This window comes from Lepeophtheirus salmonis, chromosome 2 (assembly GCF_016086655.4).
Source record: "Lepeophtheirus salmonis chromosome 2, UVic_Lsal_1.4, whole genome shotgun sequence".
Lineage (NCBI taxonomy): Eukaryota > Metazoa > Arthropoda > Copepoda > Siphonostomatoida > Caligidae > Lepeophtheirus > Lepeophtheirus salmonis.
In genome coordinates, this window is record NC_052132.2 from 38,843,212 (window position 1) to 38,848,262 (window position 5,051).

The following is a 5,051-nucleotide window of genomic DNA, read 5'->3' on the forward strand; positions in this document are numbered from 1 at the left end:
ATGTTTAGAATGAAGGAAAGAATAATGCTCATGACGTTTCATTAGATCATCTGCAATTACCTGTGACAAGAGAGGAAGGAGGAAAGGATATTAACAAGGACATTTGCTAGAATTACTCCTATGTCGGTTCCCAATTTTACTCTTAGTCCAACAAGGACTAACAATGTAACTCCACAGAAAATCCTCGGAGTGACGCACTGTCTTTTATGGGCACACATGAATGCTTTTGAATATAATTGAATTTATTTAGGAAAGGATGTTCACTACTCAGGAATCAAATAAAAATGACAACTGCTAAGGAAAAGAAAATTCGTTCTTTATATTACCAATTACAAATTAACGGTCAATTAGAAATCAATCTTCTGTACAAATACTCAAAAAATGGAGAGAGGATGGGGTGGACTTCGGACAAATTAAATAATACTATTCTCCAACGAAGGTCTATTTCAACCCATTTTAAGCGTAGACTCTAATGAGATCCCAACATTGAGATATCTAGTCATGATAATTATTATAACAATTCAATTATAAAACATCGAATTTACGCATTAACAAACTCTAATTTATTTGGCAAGTTTTAATAGCTTGGGTTGTAAGAATAGTCAAGAATTATAGTTTCATAATAAAATTATGTCAAAAGGTGGGTATTACGAAATAAATAAAGAAAAATACTGTAATTTAAATAGAACTATCAGTTTCATAAATCTAAAGCCGATTCTTACCTTTGCTGCAGAGTTCATGCTTATAAAAAAATACCTTTTTGTAAATTTATATATTAATTTACTTTGTATTCAAATTCACAAAGTGGAACTGGATAAAAGTTTAAGACGTTTGTAATATAATTTAAAGTCTAAAAAAAAAGATCCATTTTTGCATTAGACTATTTCATTAATGCAATTATGTACAGCAAAAATATTTCTTAATTATGTTTATACAGTAAAACCCTTCTACTTGACACTAATATGTTCCGAAAGAAATCTGGAAAAGCGGTGCAATCGAGTTCCAAATAAATTTTCGACAAACAAATCGATTAATTCACCATCAAATTATTAACCTAACGTCGAACAAAAATTTCAAAAAATATCTTAAAATTAAATAGCCGACATAAAACTACAAAAAATAACCGACGTAGCTCGATGGACACCGCTCACAACTCCTCAATGTGCGTATGTTCGCGCCCAGTCGTTTCTAAAGAAGGATATATACTATGTATATATGGGCTTCAAAGACCATTCCTAGTTCAGATGGAATAAATGTAATAATATAATATTTACTATACTTAATCACTGCAACTCCATCTGACCAATTAAAGAAACCTCTATAAAATACCAAAACAAGCGGGAATACAGCTAATGCTTAGAACAAGGCCTTAGTAAAATGATAAAAACCCTACAAATCACAATGCCAACTAGCAGCATGTGAACAAAGCACAAAACTGTAATTTGCTTACAAAATTCAAGTAGGCCGGTCTGGATTCCAAAGTTTTGTTTGAGCTCCAAGGCCAAAAATTTTTGCCATTTGGCGTGGAACTCCGAATGTGTCAAGTAGTAAGGCCGTGGACTTCCGGGGTGCTATAGTATCACATCAGATTATAACAAAGAGAGCCTTGATTTTCTTTAATAATCTATTTCAAAGACTATTAAACCAGCAGTGAATAAGTTTCATTAATTAAAAAATTACCTTAATGTGTTGAAAATATTATATTACAAATTCATATCCATAATGAAGTACTCATTATGATTTATTTTTTTACCGTTGAGGTAGTTGTTGTCGACACCCAGCGAGCAGCATACCTCTCTTCTCCTTCTCCCTACCTTGTTCCTTTTAAGGAATGATATTCTGCTTATGTAATGAAACCATTAAATAGACATTAATATATGTTGTTGAGTGGGCGTTGAATATTGCTCGGTCTACATTTGATTCTTATCCTTTTTCTTATATATACAATACATTGTACATACATCACTTGCTATATCAGGTTAAATGCCAATGTTACTATGTACATATACGAGTATACATATATACAATCATTCTCTAATCGAGTACATATCTGGAGTTTGTACTTAAAGGTATATTATGTTCAACTTTAATGGCAATATGGAAATATTTACGTTTCAAAGTTAGTGTAGTGTCGTTCATAATCAATTCAAATATTTCAAAATAGTATAAAAACTTATTTATTGTGAGCCATCCGTACAAAGGGAATTATTAGAGTTGTGGAAAATATGATTTCTCGCATTCCAAAAAAATCGAAAATGGTATTGTAACCATGATAATTTGAAGAATGTTTGGGAAGAAGAGCAGCTTAGCTGTGATGACGTTTGATTAGATTAGCCGCAAGTGCCTGTGAGAGGAATTAAATAAAACATCAATCCCACTCCGTATCAAGCAAAGACATACGCCAGGAATTAAGGATATAGCCAGTAATTCCACATATAACTCCCGAATAAATCGTCTGTTTTGCCCTCTGTCTTTCATAAGCACATGCACTCGTAGTTACTTTATATTTTTTGATATTATTCCCTCAAAGAATAATGATAACAGCTCTAAAAATAAAAAACACTGCTAATGTCCCAACAAAAAACAGTATGATGGGTGTTTTTTTTTATTGATTTTTTTTGTCTTTTTTAAATTCTTCTTTCATGAGTAATAACAAAATTACAGGTAAAAGTAGTTTTAATAAAAGCAATATCGAAAAGAATATAGGCATTTAAAAGATCCTGTCTCTAAATACGAGAGGGGGCAAGAATTGCTTATCACACCATGCTTTAATGAAAAGATTATAATCATTTTATCCAGATGTTAAATGTCTTCAGGACATCAAAACCAAAGTATCCTCGTCATGTAAGGATGATTGCACCTTCTGTCTTCTTAGAAAGTTTAACTATTTTTTTACCGCCTCAGGATCAAATAGAGGAGTTCTGTCCTTGGTTTCTAAATCTCTTGGTGATCCAACATGTACCAAATCCTACTCAAGTGACTGGCATAAAATCTTAATATCCACTAATAGGTAAAACTTGAAATAATTAATCCTTATGGTTCTAATGTTAAGTATCAACCATTCTTCCAGGCCATTATAAGCAATTGTAAAGGTTATAATTTACCAATCTACTCGTAGGAGACCTTAACGTTGACCTACATTGTGCCAGCAACTCATATCAAAATAAAAAATATGTGGAGAAGCTTAAATGGGAATTAAATTTGATTGACTTAACAGCCTATTTTAGCCCCAGTGATAATGTGTCATGGAGAAGAGGCCGATCAACGTCACGAATTGATTTAGCACTTATGTCAAAATTCATCTATAAAAATACTAAGAAGACCTTCTATTGTTTTGAACCATTCTCCTATCACAAGATGATGGTGGTTAGTTTTGTACTCGAAACGTCTTCAAAACCCCGGAAACTCCCTTTGTGGTTGATCGATGATGAAAAATGCATTAAAAAAATGAAAACTAACATTGGAAATAGTTTTAATTCTTCATTTTCTGTAAAAAAAATTAAGAGTTTTAATAGTTTTCTTATATTTTTCCCTTAAACGTACAATACATAGTACTGCTAGAAGCTGCAATAGTGAAAAGAGAAAAGTTATGGATAATTTTAACAATAACTTGGAACGTACCTTCAACATGGATTCACTTTTTCAACGAAATATAACTTCTTAGTTTTATTATTCGTTCAGGATTGTGGAAATCGCCGAGTTAGAAGTGAGGGCTAAAATAGAAAATGAAAATAATCCCCTTTGAAGGATTAAATACCTTACCCACAAAAATAATTACTCAGCCTCGCTAATAAAGAGAATAGAGTATGGGGGTAAAACTTTAGAGAAGCAAGAGGACATTGCAGAAGCATTTCGTAAAACTTTCCAGAAGTTAGTTGGTGGGTTCAGAAGTAATTTCCCTAAAAGGAAAAGGAAAAGAACCTCTATATTCTCTAACGAAATATTATCTGAATATATTAGGAAAAACTTTAAAGATACTAAGGCCTCTGGTCCAGGTGGGATTGGGGGAAAAATATTTTACGACATGCAGAAAAGAGATCGTCCGGTCATTTTATAAAATAGGAAACTTTATGGAAAAAAGGGATATCTACCAGAAGCTATAACTAAAGGACGAATGGTTCTAATCCCCAAAAATAGAAATGGCTTCAACCTTGACAATTGGAGACCAATCACTGTACTAAACAAAACATACAGAATACTTTCAGGAGTGATAGCAAGTCAGATTGAACGTCAATTCGGTGTCAATTTTGGTAATATTCAACAGCTTAAATATTTTTATCCCAATGATGTGACGTGATGATAGAAGCAAACTCGGAATCTCAATTGCAAAAAAGAATAGAAATTATCTTATCTTATTTTAGAACGTTCAAAAAAAAGTCGGGATTGAAAATCAATAAATGGAAGACAGCAATTATCCCGATTAGCTTATGGCATCCCGAAAAAGGTTTGAAAATTTCAAATTGTTCTACCAAAGAAATTATGACTGTTCTAGGCATTAAATGGGTGGGCTCTGTTCCCTCAGGATTAAATTGGCTGGAACTAAAAACGAGAGTCAATAATTTTATCAAAGACTAGCGCAATTTTAACCTTCAGAAAAGAATAAACATTTATAAAACTTTTGTTATTCCAAATGTTTTGTATTGTTTTTTACCAATATTGGTGGAGGATGCCATATTGGAGGGAAAATTTTGGTTAGAGAATCTTTTTCATCGGAATTACATTTCTGCTTGAAAGAGACCAAGAAATCGATGGGGTGGTAGGCTCAAATCTTTCGTGGACATAATCACAAAAAAAAAAAATTGAAAGTTTTTGTTGATATAAGGAAGAATCTCAACATGGAGTGGAAATATGTGATAACATCAAGTCCATACAATGGATAGTTATACTTAGATATGATCATATAAAAGGATATATCGGCGACTTTTCCCCTATGCTTCCTGCAACACAAAGGGTTCTTTAGAATGCGACCCCCACTTACGATTGTGGAACGACTGTGGATATAATTCATTAGAATCTGGGAAAGAAACCTTTTTTTTAAGAATTTACGTGAC

At 32.5% G+C, this 5,051-nt stretch overlaps 1 long non-coding RNA gene across 1 annotated transcript; it reads left to right on the plus strand.

Moving 5' to 3' along the window:
* Positions 1 to 2,433: 2,433 nt before the first annotated feature.
* On the plus strand, positions 2,434 to 3,492 carry LOC121132247 (uncharacterized). The gene is made up of 3 exons (XR_005869279.2): positions 2,434 to 2,844; positions 2,905 to 3,010; positions 3,071 to 3,492. It is a non-coding gene; the product is annotated as an uncharacterized lncRNA (long non-coding RNA).
* The last annotated feature ends 1,559 nt before the right edge of the window (positions 3,493 to 5,051 follow it).